The sequence below is a fragment of the Phyllobates terribilis genome, unplaced genomic scaffold, assembly GCF_046119375.1.
Source record: "Phyllobates terribilis strain yellow unplaced genomic scaffold, ASM4611937v1 Scaffold_1__5_contigs__length_1240528914, whole genome shotgun sequence".
Taxonomy (NCBI): domain Eukaryota; kingdom Metazoa; phylum Chordata; class Amphibia; order Anura; family Dendrobatidae; genus Phyllobates; species Phyllobates terribilis.
Genome location: NW_027362761.1, coordinates 35,259,153 through 35,280,471, shown reverse-complemented (window position 1 = coordinate 35,280,471; position 21,319 = coordinate 35,259,153).

Here is a 21,319-nt window from a genome sequence, read left to right as displayed (position 1 = left end):
ATGAATGAGCAAGAAAATAGTTCATCGGGTGAAATAATCTTTTGGTTTTCACAAAAGATCATCCTTCTTGGTAGCTTATAGTGTTGTGTAAACAGGTCTTGTGCTGCCAAGAACAGTAGCAGCCTAAGTGCTCTGAGTGATCTATTACAGACCACTCAGTGTGTAATGCCTGTGTAAATAGGTAATTAAATGATTGACAATCAGGAAATATTTACCAGTTGGCCTTCGTATAACCCTAAAATACACCAAAATGACGCTAAAAATTAATAAAATTTAGAATAAAGTCAACCATATTTACCAACTCAGGTCAGAAAGCCAATGAACTTACAGGATGCCACAACCTCTCTTGATAAAGGCTGAGGCAACACAGGTGCAAAATACTGATGAAACAACCACTCACTTGGCTACCATGCATGGAGGGGGTGGTGACCGGATACTAGAATTGCACATGGGTACAGCTTGTATAGGGCATCAATCAGTGATGTAATCTGGAATGTTTGTGTGGCGCCCAGCTGCGCTTGGTACCACAGATCCTAGAAGGGTGTATTACTGGAATCCTCCACAAGAGGGCCCCATAAACATTCACACATCTCCACCTTCCACCTCAGACCAGCAGAGGGAGCCCGTTAGGGATATAAATAGGGAAGGTGGAGCTAGGCAGTCCAGTCTAGAAGTTGAATCTAGTTCAGTCTAGCCAGAACAGAGTTCCTGCTCACAGCCAGAGAGGGACAGAGTTCTCAGTTCGGTTCATGTAGAAGTCTGTCTGCAGAGGTAAGCCCAGTCTAGACTCAGGAACTCAGTTAGAGCTTAAGGTGTGCCGACACCATAAGAGCGGTGAAGAGCGGCAAGCTGCCGTTAGTGTGAATAGCCTAGTGAGGGCCCGAGCGTGGCCGAAGGCGAGTGGAAAGTGAGTAGCAGTGGGGGCAGAGGAGCTTACCCAGCTCACCCCGAAACATATACCGGACGCCGTGTCCGAGCTTACCGGGATCTCTACGACCCAGTAAGGCATAACCGGAATCCCTGGAGAACTACAGGTCCCAGGTTCACTAGAAAGCTGATACGTAACAGAGCCAGGAGACACATAGGCCCCGTAATCTGGGAGCATGCACTCCAAGAGAAGACCCTACCACAACGTCAGCCGGTGCAGGACAGAGATAAAGTTAGGCCTAGCTTCAGGCAGGTCAGAAACTTACTACGCAGAGGCAAGAAACAGGAGGCCCTACACCTGCTCATTGGGGAGGATCCTGATATGCACCCTTCACCCTACTGTGCTCCGGGATGTGCCTGAACTACCACCAGTAAAAGGTACTGAAGTGACTACCGTGTCGGTCCCTGTTCTTGCTCTGACCCGGCTGGGTCTCGCCTGTCCTGCATTCCCCTCTGTGTTCGCTGCCCTGAGGCCTAGCTCCACCTGTGGGGAGCTATACCATCGAGCTGCCTTATCATCGGCCTCAGTGGACTGCCGCAGCGCTGGTGATTCTCACCAGAAACCACAGGTGGCGTCACGAACTTTCATAGAGTTAACAAATAATCCCCTTTTAAAAGCTGACCCCAGGGTACGAGCCCGGTAGCCGACCACCGCGACATCCCCAAGGCCAGGCAAAGGCCCGGGTACCAAGTCGTCCCCATCCCCCTGGGCGTGTCATTTGTCCCTGTAGGGTGCACTTATAGACAGACAGTGTGCTACATCTGCAGCTGAGGGGCCATTGTATACTGTGAGTGCTTTAGTTTTCTGCGCTGTGTTGGTAAGTCCAGGTGCCTTTCTTCTACTATTTTTTTTGTCATTTAACCCTGAAAAGTCTGAAACCTTCAGAGTAGTCAGACTGTGGAAATCCCTACCACAAGAAATATCAGAATTTAGAGAAATGGCTGGATGCTTTTCTCACAGCAAATAAATAATCAAGCGATAGGGAATGTATATCTGGTCAAAGAAGGATGAACTTGATGGACCTATGTTTTTTTAAACTATGTAACTATGACCAATGAAGTTCCAGATGAGCTCAACGGGAGACAAGTCCATAGAAGCTGCAGACCTTAGTAGCAAGTTTAAACCACATAGGCTGCTCATAGTAACACAAGTATAATGAATAGTAGTAATACACATAGTAACACATGTGGAATGGAGATTAAGCCACATCATTAATTCAGACCAAAAACTCCACTCTACTTGCTAAAAATGTAGCTCCAAACTTTCAGGAACCTCCACTATGCTTCCTGTTGCCTGCATACACTCATTATTGTATCACTCTCCAGCACTTAGACCAGGGGTCTCAAACTCGGCTAAGTATATGGGCCACACATAGAAAAAAATGTGAATTTGAAGGGCCGTATTCTTTGCAGGATGATATGAAATTTTTAATGATACTATATTGTTTTTTCTATACACCTTTTGGATCATTTTTTGAACATTTTTGGCTTTATTTTATTCTTTTAAATGGCATTCATTTTATGGGCTATGGTACAGGTTTATAGTTTTTACAATTTTTATTTCCTTTTTGTGTATCCTAATTGGCAACATACAGTGATTTTTTTTTCCTTACAATTGCACCATATAGTAATTCTGACCAACTTCTTATAGTAATGTTCCCATCTTGTAGTAGTAACCCCATCTTGTAGTTATGTCCCCCATCTTGTAGTAATGTGCCAACCTGGTCCCCATCTTGTATTAATTTGCACATCCTGGTCCCCATCTTGTAGTAATGAGCCCATCCTGGTCCCCATCTTGTTACTAGTAATGTGCCCATCCTGGTCCCCATCTTGTAGTAATGGGCCCATCCCGGTTCCCATCATGTAGTAATGTGCCCATCCTGGTCCCTATCTTGTAGTAATGGCCCATGCTGGTCCTTAACTTGTAGAACATTCAACTGAAAAGAATTACTGACTTTGGCGGCCCTCAGGAGCAGGCCGCAATCATTACGGGGTTTCCAGTGCCTGTGGGCCGCATTAAGCAGCCTCAGGGGCCGCATGAACTAACAGGTCGAACTTGATGGACGCAAGTCTTTATTCGGCTTTACTAACTATGTAACTATGTTTGAGACTCCTGACTTAGACGAACAAACTGCTTCTGTTACTGAAAAATATTTCACATTTTGCTCCTCAGTCCTTAGCACCTGCTGCCATTTTTCAGCACCCCAGTTCTTATGTTTTCATGAAATGTTGAGTCACTTAGCCTTATTTCCATATTATAGGTATTGTGTTTTGGCCACAATTCTTCTATGAAGACCACTTCAAAACAAACTTCTCCAAACAGTAGATGGGTGTAGACGGGTCCCACTGGTATCTGCAAGTTCTGAGCTGATGGCACTGCTGACATCTTCCAATTTTGAAGAGAAGTAATCAAGACATGTTCGCCGTCTGCTACACTAAGTTTCCTTGATTGACCACTTCGTCTACAGTTCTCAACACTGTCCATTTTTTGGTGAGTCCTCAAAAGTTGAACAGCACATTTTAGTTGAACCTCTTTGTTCATTCACTTTGCATTCTGATAATTGATTAAAAATAAACTATTAACACTTTTATTTTGAAAAGCATTCTTGCTTTGCGGCATTTTTTGTACACCTGCCTAAAACTTTTGCACAGTACTGTATCTCATGGTCTGAAAAGGAATGTGCTGTAATTTTTATTTTTATATTAATAATTATTGATTGTATAATCAATTATTTATAACACAAAAAGCTGAGGGGGGAGCCAGGTGCCATTTTGTTGTAGTTCAGAGTGGTGCAGTGAATTACAATTTCCCCCTGCCACCAATCAGTGTTCATCATGAGCAGAGATGGGAGGTTCCAGAATGCAGGGAGTGGTGATCAGAGGATCAGGGAAGCGAGTGAGCTGTGAACAGTAGTCAGCAGACTGGCATTGCACTAGTGTCAGGCTTCCGTATTGTTCCCACAGCTGGAAGAAGTCACTACAGCAGTGCTTTTTTGAGCGGTGAGAGCACTGCATATGAAGTTGACTTCTTCCAGCTGTGAGAACAGCTCGGTACTCTGGGATTAGTACTGTAGTAAAATGTCAGGCTGCTGACCTGTGCTCAATGTCGCTGTTAGCCTGCAATGTTCAAAGTACAGCAGAGAAATCATCACGCTGTTGTGCTCTGAACACAGAGTGATTGCATTACAGACATCTGAAGGAGAGCCGTGTATTTAATATTATTGACGCGCCCCCTGGGGCCGTGGGGTACTCGGTAGCCGGGCCGGTCAGTGCTGGGGATGTCACGGTGGCAGTGACCCGGTCCGTGACCCAGGGCGGTCAATTAAAGGAAAAGTAAAAGGGGAATAAAGTTTTTAGAGATAATGTTCGCGACGCCACCTGTGGTATGTGGCTATATGGGGCCGCCGCTGCTGTGCAGATCCTCTGGAGCTGATGGTGACACAGCAGAGTTGGTTCAGCTCTCCACAGGCAGAGCTAAGCTCCAGGGCAGTATATGGTGAATTGTGCAGGTAGATGTTGTTGGTGCTGTGTAATGCAGGGCTGAGGGCGCAGGTAATGACGAGACAACAAATTAATGGCGGTTTCCTCTCATCTTTACTTGCGGTTTGTCAGAGCAGACCGGGACACGGGTACTAGCAGGTAGTGGAGGTCCAGGCGGCCTGGAAGCAAGTTGGGGATCCACCTCGCCAGGTGGAGTTGTAGGCCTTCCCTCTGCGCTATTCTCTTTGGCCCTGCTGCTTATAGCTGTGCTGTGGCCCTCATCCCTGAGTAAAACGTCTTTTCCTCACCCATATGGCAGGCAGCTCGGGCCTTCCTCAAGTGTCGCTCCCTCGTGGCAGTGCTGGGCCCTATGATCCTGCTTTGCCGCCGGGCGTCTGGTGGGGCCAGGAGACCTGCAGTCTCCTGCCCTCCAGATTTAGCTGCTGGGCCTTCAGTGCCCCACAACCATGGACTCCGGTGTCTAGTTCACTTGCGCTTCTCTCTGGAGTGAGCTTGTCCACAGCTCCCTTCCCCAGGTCCTTCCTCGTCGCTCTCCTGTCTCCAACTCCTCTCCACTCACTCTTACTAACCCCGCCCCCAGATTCCAGTTTTAAGGGGAGGAGCTCCCCTTTCTGGTCTGGAGCCAGGAAAGTGTTGGATGCTGGTAAACCTGATTAGGGGACACCTCCTTGCTTCCAGGCATGGCATCACCCCCTTGTGAGGAAGGCAATGCCACTGTGGCAACCGGACCCCTGACGTGCCACATTATCATGTATGATACAGCCCGCAGAGCTGCATATCTAATTCCATCATGTGTGATACAGCCTGCAGTGCCGCATATCTAATGCCCATAATGTGTAATACAACCTGCATAGCCATGTATTTAATACCAATATGTGTGCTGCAGCCTTCAGAGCCACGTATCTAATCCCATTATATGTGATAAACCCCACAGTGACACGTATCCAATGCCCATCATGTATGATACAGCCCACAGAGACGCATATCTAATTTCATGATATGTGATACAGCCCGAATAGCTATGTATCTAATCCCATCATGTGTAATAGAGCCAGCAGAGCTTCATATCTAATCCCATAATGTGTTATACAGCCCACAGAGCTGTGTATCTAATCCCATCATATGTGATACAGCTCGCAGAGCCACGTATCTAATCCCATCATGTGTGATACAGTCCACAGAGCTGCGTATCTAATCCCATGTGTGATACAGCCTGCAGAGCTGCGTATTTAATCCCCATCATGTGTGATACAGCCCGTAGAGCCACGTATCTAAACCCATCATGTGTGATATAACCCCAAGAGCCACATATGTAATCTCAATTATATGTGTCATAGCACACAGAGCCGCGTCTCTAATCCCATCATGTGATACACCCCCCAGAGATGTGTATCTGATCCCCATCATTTGTGATTCAGCCTACAGAGCTGCGTATCTAATCCCATCATGTGTGATATAGCCATAGTGCTGTGTATCTAATGCCCATCATTTGGGATTTAGCCCACAGAGTTGCATATCTAATCCCCATCATGTGTGATACAGCCCATAGAGCAATGTATCTAATCCCCATCATGTGTGATACAGCCCACAGAGTTGCGTATCTAAACCCATCATGTGCGATACAACCCAAAGATCCACATATGTAATCTCAAGTATGTGTGTCATAGCCCACAGAGCCAAGTATCTAATCCTATCATGTGTGATACAGCCTGCAGAGCTGCATATCTACTCCTCATTATATGTGATACATCCCACAGAGCCACATATCTAATCCCATCATGTGTGATGCAGCCCACAAAACTGCTTATCTAATCCCATCATGTGTGATACAACCCGCAGAGCTGTATATCTTATCCCTATCATGTGTGATGCAGCCCGCAGAGCCAAGTATCTAATCCCCATCATGTGTGATACAGTCCGCAGAGCTGCGTATCTTATCCCCATCATTTGTGTTTCAGCCCACAGAGCTGCATATCTAATCCCATCATGTGTGATACAGCCCACAGTGCTGTGTATCTGTGGCGCCCTGCTACGCACTGGTGCCACAGAACCCAGAAGGGTGCATGGATGGACTTCTCCACAAGAGGCCCTCACACATTCACAAACCTCCACCCTACCATCTCAGACCTGCAGAGGGAGCCTTGATAGGGATATATAAAGGGAGGATGGAGCCAGGCAGCTCAGATTAGTTCCTGCTTAGAGACAGAGAGGTACAGAGCTCAGAGTTGAGCAGAGAGCGTGCTGACGCTCAGAGAGCAGTGAAGAGACAGCGAGCTGGCTGCTGTGCTTAGGCGAGCCAAGGCCTACAGCACGTGTGAGGGCCTTGAGTGGGCCGAAGGCAGAGAGGAGAAGGAAAATGTAGTGAGGGGGCAGAGGAGCATACCAGGCTCACCCCGATATATATACTGGAAACCGGGTCCACGCCTACAGTGATCCTTTATACTCAGTAGGAACCACCGGAACCCCTGGAGGACTACAGGTCCCAGGTTCACCAAACGCTGACTAAAGTACAAGGGCTAGGAGTCACGGAGGCCCCAGCATCCAGGGAGAGTGATCTCCAAAGAGAAGGCCCTACCACCAGGTCAGCAGGTGCTAAGAGAGACAGTAACCAAGCTAGGCCTAGCTCCAGGCAGGTCAGAAGCGTAGAGAAGAAAGCAACAGATCAGGAGGCCCTATACCCGCTCACTGGGGAGAGTCCAAAAGTGTGCCCTTCACCTGGAGTACCCTGGACCGTGCCTGCAACATCACCAGTAAAGGTACTGAAGCTTACCCCCGTGTGAGTGACGCACCCCTGGGCCTACTTGGTGTAGCGTTGCGCACGCGGGGACTACCCGGAGCCGGGCCTGTTGGGGGTAGTAGTCTCGTGGCGGTGACCCGGTCCGTGCCCAGGGAGTCAGACTAAGTGGCGGTATATTAGCAGTAGATGTAGGACGACTACGCCACCCGTTGAATGCAGCTATGGAGCTGCCGCTGCAGGGCAGACCGCTGAGGCCGGTGGTAGGATAGTGCAGCGTAGATGGTATAACCCCCAACGGGAGGGGTATGGCCTCAGGGCAGCCAACGTGGATGATGGGGGTAGCAGGAACCACTCAGAGACGATGCGGTGTAGTTCAGGGTCTTTACTGGTGACAAAGATAGACCCTCCCGGAGTACTGGCTAGCGGTCGGGGCCTGGTCAGTCCTTGAGCAGATGGGATCCCCCTTGGCCAGGCGGAGTTGTAGGCCTCCCCAACTAATTGTACTCTTCTGGCTTCCTTGCTAGAGGCGGGTAAAGGTAGCCCACGTCCCTGAGTGTACCGTGTGGTGCTCACCCGTATGGCCGGTGACTCGGGGCCTTCTAGTGGCTTCCGCTCCACGACGGCGGTGCTGGTCCCACGCGTGTGACCGTGCCTTCGGGTTTCTTGGCCAGAGGACCTGAAATCCCCTGCCGGGCGGTTTCTGCTGCTGGGTCTGGGTTAATCCCCACAGCCTCGGACTCCGGGTCCGGTGGTAACTCTTCAATCAGGGCGAGCTCTTCAGCTGCCAGCCCCTGATTCCTTTTAGCACTGCTCCCACAGAGCTCCTGATCTTTCTTTCCTATGCTGCTCCTCTTCTTCTCTCTACTCTTCTCACTAACCCTGCCTCAGCCCCAGCTTTATATAGGGGAAGTTCTTCCCCTCCCAGGACTGGGCAGGAGGTGTGGCATGCATAGGATTCCTGACCAAGAGACCTCCCACCTGCTCTCAGACATAACATTGCTATTACTGTGGAGACCAGACCCCTGGGGTGCCACATGAGTGTCCGTCTTTCCTCCGGGACCGTCCTGCCGTCTCTCCCCTGCACCATCATCCATTACACCCCCACGCTGCCCTGGAGCAAGCTCTACCTGTGGAGAGCCACACCGTCCCTGCTGCCGTAACACCAGCTCCAGAGGACTGCTCCGCAGCAGCGGCCCCCCCTCTTGCCGCAATCTACAGGTGGCGGGCGTCACGAACTGTCCAAATTCCCCATATCTATTCCCCCTTTTACTGACCGCCCTGGGTCACGGACCGGCCAGCCACCGTGATATCCCCCTGCAACCAGAGGCCCGGCTGCCGAGTACCCCACGGCCCAAGGGGCACATCATGTTTTGGCGTCACGAACAGGATTCCGTGCCCGTTGCCACTGGGTACTGTGCGCCTTAAGAGACTGTAGTACTCACTGGGGTGAAGTTTTCCCGCCATTCCCGAGATTTGCCGCCATTGTCCGCCATCTTCCTGTTGCCACGCGTGAAGAAGAGGGGCGGAACCGCGGGAATCGGAGAGGCATAACAGCTGGAAGCGCGCGACGTTGAGGACACGCTCCGCCCCTGACGTCGAACCAGGAAGCGTCAGGTCCTTGAAGGAGCCAGAGGACGCTCTGACGTCAGACGTGAGCGACGCAAGGTCCTGGAAGAAGATCATCGTCCGCGGAGCTGCGGCCTACCTGATAAAGAAAGTGAAGAAGGTAGACTCCGGTTCACTAGGGGGGTGCAACCATGGCCGACGACCAGCAAGCCACCGGGGCGCCGGTTAACGCTCCAGATACCCAACCTGCGCCCGGCGCTGCACAGGCCGGAGCGGCCGCTTCACCAGCAGGGGTCGTGACCCCGTTATTACCTATGGCCCTGCCGTATATCCCTGGAGCGAAGTGGCTCCCCCAGTATGACCGCAAACCGGACAGCCTGTCCGGATTCAAGAGAAGAATATGCGGTGTGCTAGATATGTATTCTTTGACTGGCAAACAGAGAGCTGCTGTCGTGTTGGGACAATTGACTGGTGCCGCAGAGCGGGAAGTTGAAACCTGGCCAGCTGCAGACCATGAATCTGTATCCATCATCTTTAAGAGACGTCAAACTGTGTTTGAAAACCGCACTGAGACAGATCTCTGGATGAGGTTCTACCACTGTGTCCAGAAACCTGAGGACAGTGTCCGGGACTACGCCTGGCGCGTACAGGAGGCCCTGCGGGCCCTGAAACAGGTTAGTCCAGCCAGCATACAAAATGAAAATAAAATGCTGACGGAACAGTTCATCCGGGGGTTGAGGTCCCAGGAAGAGAGCAGGACTGTACGGTGGTGGGCCTTAGACCATCCAGATGCCACCTTTTACACCCTTAAGGACATGGCTATAAAGGGGCTGCAACCCCTGGAAGCATAAGATAGTGCTATCCAGCGTTACCAGGATGGGGCCACCCCAGTGCCCGCAGCACCCACTGCTCCTTCACTAACGGCTGAAACAAAGATGCAAACAGTGCCCCCTAGTGAGCTGGACAGCCTACGCTCTGAAGTGCGTCAGCTAAGTAAAACTCTGGCCACTGTCCTGAGCACCCTGCAGCTACAGGAGGAGCCCGAGGATGTCCCCTGGATGAGATGAAGGAGGACAACGCCACCCCGTAGGAGGACGACGCCACCCCGGAGGAGGACAACGCTACCCTGTGGGAGGACCAACGACCAACCAGGAGAATTCATCTGCTACCCCTGCCAGAAGGCAGGCCACACAGTGCGGAACAGTCCTTTAAACGAGCAAACCCTGGGGCCGAGGGCCGACACTCAGGAGTAAATCAAGCAGGCCCATCAAACTGGTACCATCGGTTCGTGGGAGGAAGACCTTTCCTGTCCATTGTGCTGGATGGCATCGCGACACCTGCCCTGCTGGACACTGGATCTCAGGTAACCATCATGCCAGATGTCCTCTACAAAAGGTTCTGGTCCATAGACGAACTTCGCCCACCAGCTCCAAACCTTTCTGTGTATGCCTCCAATGGCCTTCCCCTTAACCTAGTCGGGGTTAAGGATGTGGCAGTAAAGGTGGGAAGGGTGGAACTGAAGGACCGGGACTAATTGTAGTAGAGACTAATCCTGATGATACAGACTTGTATATGGTACTTGGCACAAATATTGTCGGTAATTGTTTGGGAGAAGTGTTGTTTTTGCTCCAACAGATGGCCGACACTGCCAAACCAGGGCAGAGGAGGGTGCTCCAGAAAGAGATCCGAGCCCTTATGTACCAGCAACAGGTAAAGCTAACAGGTGGTGAAATTGGTAATGTACGGGTGACAGACCCGATACCCATTGTGATCCCCCCGATGAGTGAGATGCTGATTTGGTGTAGAGCAGCAATAGGTCTCAAAGGACGGAGATACCAGGCGGGACTAGAGCCCCTTAGCTCGGAGCATAGACCTACACTCTTGACTGCCAGAGGGGTAGTGGATGTACGCAATGGGAGGGTGCCCGTACGCCTCCTAAACTATGGGGAGGACGAGGTTAGATTACCACACTACGCCACTGTTGCCAAACTGTACACAGTAGATAACAACTCCATACACACGGCGGAGTCCTTAACCTCACAAGACGAAGTGGAGGATAATGACACGGGAACCTAGGTGGAGGATTAGTGTCGACAGCTTCATGTTGGGACAGACACCACTCCTGCCCATCAGAAACAGGGTATACACCGGGTGGTTCAGGAATACGAGCAGGTATTCAGTAAACACCCACTTGACTTTGGGAGGATTAAAGGGGTCCAACACCATATACCCACAGGTGACCATCCACCCATCAAGGAACGTTACAGGCCCATACCACCAGCACACTACCAGAAGGCGAAGGAGATGTTGCACGACATGAGGAAGGCAGGGATAATATGAGATAGCTGTAGCCCCTGGGCAGCTCCCCTGGTCCTAGTCAGGAAAAAGGATGGAAGCATAAGAATGTGTGTAGATTACAGACAGGTAAATCGCATAACACACAAAGATGCATACCCTTTGCCCCGTATAGAGGAATCCCTGGCAGCATTAAAGTCTGCAAATTACTTCTCCACCCTTTACCTCACTAGTGGGTACTGGCAAGTAGCTGTTGCTGAGGAGGATCGGGAGAAAACGGCCTTTACTACCCCGATGGGACTCTGCGAGTTCAACAGTATGCCGTTTGGACTCTGCAACGCCCCCGGAACGTTCCAGAGATTGATGGAGTGCTGCCTGGGACACCGCAACTTCGAGACTGTACTACTATACCTGGATGACGTGATAGTGTACTCCAAAATGTACGAGCCCACTTGAAGCACCTGGCAGAGGTATTTGAGTCGCTGTCCCGGTCTGGGATGAAGCTGAAGCCCTCCAAATGCCACCTGCTCAAGCGAAAGGTACAGTACCTGGGGCACATCGTCAGTCCAGAAGGAGTAGCACCGGACCCGGAGAAGGTCACTGCCATCCGGAAATGGCCGGAGCCGAAGAGCCTCAAGGAGGTACGTCAGTTCCTGGGACTAGTCGGGTATTACCGGAGGTTTGTGAAGGACTATACTAAGAAAGCGGCGCCTTTGCAAGATCTCCTGGTAGGACAGTCCGGGAGAGGCAGAAACCCCCCATTCCAGTGGGGTAAGGAGCAAGCTGAATCCTTTGAGGTGATGAATAGAGATGAGCGGTGTTCGACTCGAACTGTTCGCCAATCTCAAATTCGAGCTGTTTTGGGCGGTGTTCGAGCCGTTCCCGTTCAGCGAACACGAACAATTTGAAAAAAATTCGGCTGTTCGAGGTTATGTTCGATAACTATTCATGCACCAAAATCATAACTGGATTTTTTCTCAGTAATGCTGAAAATTAATGTTAATACGAAGTTTGAGTGTACAGCGGGGCGGGGGGAGGGGCAGGGGATGGATCTCTGCATAAATAATGAAGATCTCAATTTTTTTTTCTCTTTCCCGCATTTACAGTGGGCAGGTGCAGTCTGTCAGCCTATCAGCAGCGCACACACGGAGCGAAGTGCTTTTTTTCACACAAGCAAGGGCATGTGTCATTGGCAGTGTATATCACATGTCCTTGCCCTATAAGACCCAGCCATTTTCCCCGTCGCCACCATTTTCTCACTGCTGCAGCTGCGTGTTAGACGGCACCGCTGTTGCTGTGTGCACTATACTTTCAGTGTTAATTTCAAGCCAATTTTCGCACAAATCTACAGATAGCTTGGGAGTAGGGAATAGTTGTGATTGCAGTCCTACGACTTTTATCAGGCAGGTCTTTGCTCTTAAATAGATAGGTTGGGAGTAAAGACTAATTGTAATTGCAGTCCTTTTGAGGGCTAGGTTACATCAGTTCCTATCACTTTTATCAGGCAGGTCTGTGCTTTTAAATAGATAGGTTGGGAGTAAAGACTAATTGTAATTGCAGTCCTTTTGAGGGCTAGGTTACATCAGTTCCTATCACTTTTTACCAGGCAGGTCTGTGCCAGTGCTGTGCAAGTTTTTTTTCATAGCATTTGGCTAAATCTAGCAAAGCAAATCCTTTTTGGCCTCTTGCATTGTGTGTTAGTCAGTGGAGTAGCCTATCTGTGTTGCAAGCTACACCACCTGTGTATAGAATACAATTTTTTTTACTGCACCTAGTGAAGTAAAACCTTTTGTGCATAGCATCATTCTATTAGTCCATCTATACTAACCTCCACCAGGTTGGAAATTCAAAATAATTTTTATCTGCATCTAGCTCTGAAAAAATATTTGGGCTTCGGCTTGTAGCAGTGTGTGGGACTTGTTCTATTAGTCCATCTATACTAACCTCCACCAGGTTGCAAATTCAAAATAATTTTTATATGCATCTAGCTCTGAAAAAATATTTGGGCTTCGGCTTGTAGCAGTGTGTGGGACTTGTTCTATTAGTCCATCTATACTAACCTCCACCAGGTTGCAAATTCAAAATAATTTTTATCTGCATCTAGCTCTGAAAAAATATTTGGGCTTCGGCTTGTAGCAATGTGTGGGACTTGTTCTATTAGTCCATCTATACTAACCTCCACGAGGTTGCAAATTCAAAATCATTTTTATCTGCATCTAGCTCTGAAAAAATATTTGGGCTTGGGCTTGTAGCAGTGTGTGGGACTTGTTCTATTAGTCCATCTATACTAACCTCCACCAGTTGCAAATTCAAAATAATTTTTATCTGCATCTAGCCCAGCCAATACTTTTGGGCTATTACCACAGTTTGGCCACTCAGCTCTGCTCGGTTCCCATCCATTGTTTTTTGTGCAAACAACTCCAGAGTTGTCAATTAGTTAACCACCAAAATGAGTGGAAAAAGGCCTGCTGCTGGTGGAAAGGGGAATAGGCGTGTTGGGAAGGGAAAAAAAGGTTGTGTCCGTGGGGTAGGTGTTAAAGCAACAGTAACATCTGCAGAAGAAAGACCATCTTCCAGCCAAACTAAGATGTCTACTTCTTTTAGCAGACAATGTGATAAGATCCCTTTCTTACGACCACGCCAATCGCTACAAATTCCAGATGAGGCACAAAAACAGCAGGTGCTTCAACGGATATCAAGTGCTCCTTTAAGTGGGCTCTCCTTCACCTCAACTTCAACATCACAAATACTCCAGTCCTCAGAGGTGTCACCCCAATCGCACTTGCTTCCTCACAGCTCCCAAGTCTCCAGCTGCCCGTCTGAGTATGGGGTAGAACAGATGGTTGAGTCTGCAGAGCTGTTTACTCATACTATAGCCTGGGAATCAGAGGCTGGCTCCAGAGCTTCTGTGAATCCAGACGAGGAAATGATCTGCACTGATGCCCAGAATCTTTATGAGTCGGATCCAGGACCAGACGCAGAAGGTTCTGACCATAATGTAGACCCTCGTTCCCAAACTGTAACTCCTGTTGGTGGAGACAATGAGGAAGACGATGATGAGACTCAAATACCTGATTGGAGCGACAACTTTAGTTTTTTGTCAGGGCAGGAAGAGATTGGCTCTGAGGACGACGGGTGTGATAACACACAGGGTGATGATGATGAGGTTGGAGATCCCACTTACTGACAACGCACAGTCAGCCAGTCGATGAGGTCAGCAGAGGAGGTGGAGGAGGATGCTAGTGACGACGAGGTCAGGTTCCAGGACTACGTGCTTCCAGAGACGTAGTACTGGAAGCACGTCAACAACTGCATCCTCAAACACAACTCTGCCTCTGACCACAAGTCGTGGTGGCTCTTCAGGTCGCATGGGTGCTAAGCCTTGCATAGCCTGGGCATTTTTTCAGATCGAAAAGGATGACCCAACTCGTGTTATCTGTAACAATTGTCAGCAAAAGCTAAGTAGAGGCCAAAAAATACATAGTTTGAGTACTTCATGCATGAACCGGCACATGGATATGAAGCATAAGTTGCAGTGGGAAGCTCACTGTGCTACAATGCGGCCTAGCCGGCCGGGCCAACCACCGTCTGCCACATCTTGTGCATCCGCGGCCTCTTCATCCTCTGTGACTGGGGGGACAGCAGTCACACCTGTTTTGGGACGCAGACCTGCCACCTCTTTACCCGCAACAGCCAGCGTGATTGGCAAGTCATCATTTTCTTTGGAGGTGGAAACACCAGCTGGTGTTCAGCGCTGTCCGACATTGATAGCACCACCTTTGGATCAAGGCAACCTAACATGTCCGCCTGCATCTTCCTCACAGACCGGCAGTTTGCCGGGGACACCCTTCTCAACCCCGTCTAAGCACAACAGCCTCCCCTCGGTCCCTCAGATGTGGACAAGTAAAAGACCATTTCCTCCTAGCCATGAGACAGCTAAGAGGTTGAATTTCACCATCTGCAAGCTCTTGGCTACAGAAATGCTGCCTTTCCGCCTGGTGGACACAGAGGATTTTCGAGACCTTATGTCCGTCGCAGTGCCCCAGTACTAGATGCCCAGTCAGCACTACTTCTCAAAGAAAGGTGTGCCTGTGCTCCACCAGCATGTCACACACAACATCACCGCTTCTTTGAGAAACTCTGTGTGTGACAGGGTGCATTTCACCACAGACACTTGGACGAGTAGGCATGGACAGGGGCGTTACATGTCGCTGACTGGGCACTGGGTAACTATGGTGACAGCAGGACAAGGGGCTGCTGTCCAAGTCTTGCCGTCCCCACGAGTTGTGCGTCAATCCTCTTTATCTCGAAGTTCCTCCACTGCTTCTGCCTCCTCAACCTCCTCTCGGTCCTCCACCTGCACCCAAAGCCTGTCTGGTCATGCCACAAGCTTTCTAACTGCGCAGAAGGGATCCTGCACAACTCGTTACTATGCTGGCAGCAGGGCTCAACGTCATCAGGCGGTTTTTACTTTGAAATGTCTGGGAAATGTGAGTCACACAGCTGAGGAGTTGTGGTCCGCTCTGGAGAACCAGTTTCATGAATGGTTGTCTCCACTGGACCTGAAACCAGGGAAGGCCGTGTGCGACAATGCTGCAAACCTGGGTGCGGCCCTTCGCCGGGGCAATGTCACACACGTGCCTTGTATGGCTCATGTGTTGAACCTGGCTGTCCAGCAATTTTTAGCCCACTATCCCGGACTAGATGGCCTTCTGCAGAGGGCACGGTCGCTGTGTGCTCACTTCCGCCGTTCGCATCCCGCAGCTCAGCGACTTACATCTCTACAGAAGTCGTTGGGCCTGCCACTTCACTGGCTAAAATGCGATGTGCCTACCCGGTGGAATTCAACTCTGCACATGTTGCAGCGACTGTGGCAGCACCGACAAGCCCTGGTGCAATACGTTCTGATGTATAGCCTGGGCCAACGAGATCCAGAGGTGGGGCAAATCACGCTGGAGGAGTGGTCTCAGATCAGGGACCTATGCACCCTTCTGCACTGTTTAGAAATGGCGACGAAGATGTTTAGTGCTGACGATGCCATTATCAGCATGACTATTCCGGTGATTTACATGCTGGAGCACATGTTAAACAGAATTCGGAGTCAGGTGGTGGCACAAGAGGAGGTGGAGGAAGTAGAGGAGGAGGAGTTGTATGCGGAAGGACTAACATCTGCAAGGTCCAGACGGTCGGCAGCACCAAGGCGGCAGGCATGTGAGGGTGGGGGAGATGGTTTTACCAGGGCGCATGGTAGCAGCCAAACTAGTGAGGAAGGTGCAGGAGCCCAGGAAGAGGTGGAGGACGAACTGATGGAAGACTCATCAGATGAGGGAGACCTTGATCACATTTCTGTTGTGCGGGGTTGGGGGGAGAGGGCAGAGGAAGGAAGCATGATTGTTACTTCACCACCAACACAACAGGGACTTGGTGCTCCTGGATGCGCAAGACACATGAGTGCCTTCTTGCTGCACTACCTGCAACATGACCCTCGAATTGTGAGAATTAGAAATGATCCTGACTACTGGATTGCCACCCTCTTAGATCCCCGGTACAAAAGTAAATTTGCAGAAATTATTCCTGCCACAGAAAGAGATGCACGCATGCAGGAGTATCAGCAGAGACTGTTGCAGAATCTTACATGTGCTTTTCCACAAAACACTAGTGGTGCACGTAGTGAATCTCACAGTTCCAACTGGCCAACCGTGGGACCGTCGAGTGTTCAGCACTCAAACCGTAACAGAAACACAGTATCTGCTGGTAACATCAATTTTGCGGAATCATTTCACCAATTTTTTAGCCCATCCTTTGCAAGGCCACAGGAGACAAGAAGTCTGACACGTAGTCAACGCCTAGAGACGATGGTACAGGAGTATCTCCAAGTAAACATTGAAGCCATGACTGTGTCACTGGACTCTTGCTCTTTTTGGGCTTCCAATCTGGATAAATGGCCGGAGCTCGCCACTTACGCCTTGGAGATCTTGTCATGCCCCGCAGCCAGCGTTCTGTCTGAACGTGTGTTCAGCGCTGCTGGTGATGTGCTGACAGATAAGCGCACGCGGCTCTCCACTGATAATGTAGACAGACTCACGTTCATAAAGATTAACAAATCATGGATCCGAAACGACTTTTCTACCCCTGTGTCATCCTGGGGAGAGTAAAAGCTTGATGATTTGTTAAAATCACCTCACCAACCGTTTTAAGCTTTCAAATTACTAATCATGTTTATCTGTATCTTGGCTGGAAAATAATTTGGGCCTTGTAGCAGTGTGCAGTACTGATTCTATTAGGCCATCTATACTAAACTCCACCAGATTTAAAATTACTAATCATGTTTATCTGTACCTTGGCTGGAAAATAATTTGGGCCTTGTAGCAGTTTGCAGTACTGATTCTATTAGGCCATCTATACTAAACTCCACCAGATTTAAAATTACTAATCATGTTTATCTGTATCTTGGCTGGAAAATAATTTGGGCCTTGTAGCAGTTTGCAGTACTGATTCTATTAGGCCATCTATACTAAACTCCACCAGATTTAAAATTACTAATCATGTTTATCTGTATCTTGGCTGGAAAATAATTTGGGCCTTGTAGCAGATTGCAGTACTGATTCTATTAGGCCATCTATACTAAGCTCCACCAGCTTTCAAATTAATAATAATTTTTAGCTGCATCTAGCCCAGAAAATAATTTTGGGGCTCCTAGATGTGCAAGACACATGAGTGCCTTCTTGCTGCACTACCTGCAACATGACCCTCAGATTGTCAGAATTCGAAATAATCCTGAGTACTGGGTTGCCACACTCTTAGATCCCCCACACTCTTCGATCAACCTTTTCATTTTAATAAAGAACAAAAAAATGGTCATTTTTGTAATTATGAGCATTAGCAGGTTATTAGAAACTGAAATCAAACAGTTTTCAACTCAAAACTTTATTCTAGGTGATGTTACATTTGCACATAGGACCCCTTGCTCGAAAGGAGCTTCTGAACTCTCTCATCCATTGAATTTGTCAGGTTTTGGATGGTTTCTGCTTCAATTGTTTTGCATGAGGACAGAATACCCTCCCAGAGCTGTTGCTTATATGTGAACTGCCTCCTGCCATCATAGACACTCCTTTTGATGATGCTCCAGAGGTTCTCAGTGGGGTTGAGGTCAGGGGAGCATGGGGGTCACACCATAAGTTTGTCCCCTTTTATGCCCATATCAGCCAGAGATGCAGATGTGTTATGTGCAGCATGAGACGGTGCATTATCATGCATGAAAATGATCTTGCTGCGGAATACACGGTTCTTCTTCTTGAACCATGGCAGGAAGTGCTGCTTGAGAAACTCCACATACATTATGGAGTTCATCTTTAGCCCTTCAGGGATCCTAAAGGGGCCGACAATCTCTCTCCCCATGATTCCAGCCCAAAACATTACTCCACCTCCTCCTTGTTGGCGCCGTAGCCGTGTTTGCATGGGGTGTCCACCAACCAGCCATCCTCCACTCCATCCATCTGGACCATCGAGCGTTGCACGGCACTCATTGGTGAACAAAATGGTTTTGAAGTCAGTCTTCATGTATTGTTTGGCCCACTGGAGCCGTTTCTGCTTGTGTGAACTGGATAGAGGAGGTCGACAGGATGGCTTACGCACAGCTGCAAACCTCTGAAGGGCCCTGCATCTTGTTGTTCGGGGGACGTTGGAGGCACCAGCAGCTTCAAAAACTTGTCTGCTGCTATGACAAGGCTTTTTTGCCACTGCTCTTTTAACCTGACGTAATTGCCTGTAGGAAAGAGTCCTCAATTTTCCCTTATCAGCACGCACACGTGTGTACTGTGAATCAGCTACATACTTCTTGATTGTGCGATGATCAGGATGAAGTGTCTTGGCAATGTTGATTGTAGTCATGCCTTGACCTAAACACTCCACAATTTGTTGCTTCTCAGCAGCCGACACATCCTTTTTCTTTCCCATTTTGGCAGAAAATGTAGGCTGCTTAATAATTTGGGACAACCTTCTTAAGTAGTCTTGACTTTCATTGAACACACCTGCCAAACTAATTAGCACAGGTGTCTGCAATTGCTTACAGTGATATAAAGAGCCCTGACACACATCACCATCAATGAGTTTAACTGCCAAACAAAAAAATTCTTACCTTGTCACTCCTAAACCCTTTTTGCTTAATAATTTGGAACCAGTGTACATGTGCTTTTCGACAAAACACCAGTGGTTCACGTAGTGAATCTTACAGTTCTAATTTGCCAACAGTGGTCTTTATGGAGTTGTTCAATAAAGGGCCCAAAATTAAGATAACATAGACAGGAGAGGTCTCTACGAATACGAATTCCTAGGTATTTGATACCCTGTGAGGGCCAGGCAAAGGGAAAGTTGGACTGGATGGAATCCTGTATGGATTTGGGGAGGGAGACGTCGAGTGCCTCAGACTTCGCTGCATTGATTTTAAAATGTGACCATGTAACAAAGTGATCTATTTCAGCCATAACAGCAGGGATGGATATATGTGATTGAGTGATATATACTAGGACATCATCAGCAAATGCAGAGCACTTGTACTCGGTGCCTCCCACCTCAATCCACCTAATATTGGGGTTATGGCGAATTGATGAGAGCAGGTGCTCCATCACTAGGATGTATAATAGAGGGGACAGAGGACATCCCTGCCTTGTCCCATTGGTGATTATGAAAGGTGATGAAAATGTTCCATTTATCTTCAGCCTAGGTGACATATTGCGATACAGGGCCGTGATTTTGCCTATAAAAGGGTCCCCTAGACCCCTACCCCAAGCTTTTTAGAGAATAATATATGGTGTGCCAGGAGACTCTATGGAATGCTTTCTCAGCATCCAACGAGAGTATCTAATTACAAATTTTTAACTGCATCTAGCCCAGGAAATACTTTGTGCCCAGTAGCAGTGTCTGCTAGTCAGCGGATTATCCCAGCTGTTAAGCAAGCTACACCACCTGTAGTTTGGACACTTAATTTTTTCAAAGGAAATGGTTCGGGCCCCTGGGACACTCAGTGAAGAGCGTCGGGGAGGCACCCCAAGGCACAGGGGCTGGGACTGGCGGTAGGACGCCTTGCAGTGGACCGCCAAGCTTGATCCTTATAAAAGCTTTTTAACTGCAGCAGCTTTAGTGGACGCTACTGGAGCTTGAATTACCGCGGCTGCTGGCATGAGACTTGCCCTCCAATAGATCCTTGTAAAAGGATTTAAAGTGTACTCATTCAAATTAGAGACGCAATTTAAATTAAAAAGATTAGACCTGCCTCCACCGCAGGGGGGGCTCGCTCGACCCACCAGCGGACAGGCACTAGTATTGGGAGAGGGGGGCTGGCCGTCAGGGTCCACCGCAGCTCTGGCACAAACCCGGCGACACGGAGGTCGCACGGGCAGGAACGGACTGGCCGTGTCGGCTTCGCACTTTTTTGGATTTAGAAGGGCATGACATGCCTATATCTGTGTCACCCCCTCCTTTTACTCCTCCACCTCTTTTCTTTTCGCATGACTATATGTACTTGTCACTTTTCCATGTGTTAGTTGTGTCTTCTGAGCAGTTTATCAGCTTTTGGACACCTTTGAAGGTGTTTTCTATGTGTTTCTATGTGTTTTGGTTTGCCTGCCATTGGTTTTAATGGTGTTCGAAGGTGTTCGACGAACAGTTCGACGAACAGTTCGGCGAACATACGGGTGTTCGACGAACTGAACCGAACTCGAACACTACGGGGGTGGCTCAACACTAGTGATGAAGGAGATCCTGACCGGCGAAGAGATCCTAGCCTACCCTGACTACAGCCAACCGTTCCTGCTGTACACTGATGCCAGCAACGAGGGATTAGGAGCTGTGTTAAGTCAGAAGCAGAATGGCCGAGAGAAGGTGATCGCCTATGCGAGCAGGAAGCTCCGCCCGACCGAGAAGAACCCAGAGAACTATAGCAGCTTCAAGTTGGAGTTCCTGGCCCTGGTCTGGGCCATCACCGAGCGGTTCAAGCACTACCTAGCCTCCAGTAAGTTCACTGCCTACACTGATAATAACCCCTTAACTCATCTGGAAACAGCCAAGTTAGGAGCCATGGAACAACGATGGATGGCTCGGCTGTCCAACTACCAGTTCACCATTAAGTACCAGGCAGGCCGCAAGAATGCCAACACCGATGCCCTGTCCAGGAAGTCTCACCAGTCGGACACTGAAGAAGAGGTGGATGACTTGGAGGAGATTGAGCTACCTGCCATCCACCGCAATGGAATGGTCCACGAGCAACGAGCCTCCAGGAGGTATCGTGGTAAGACA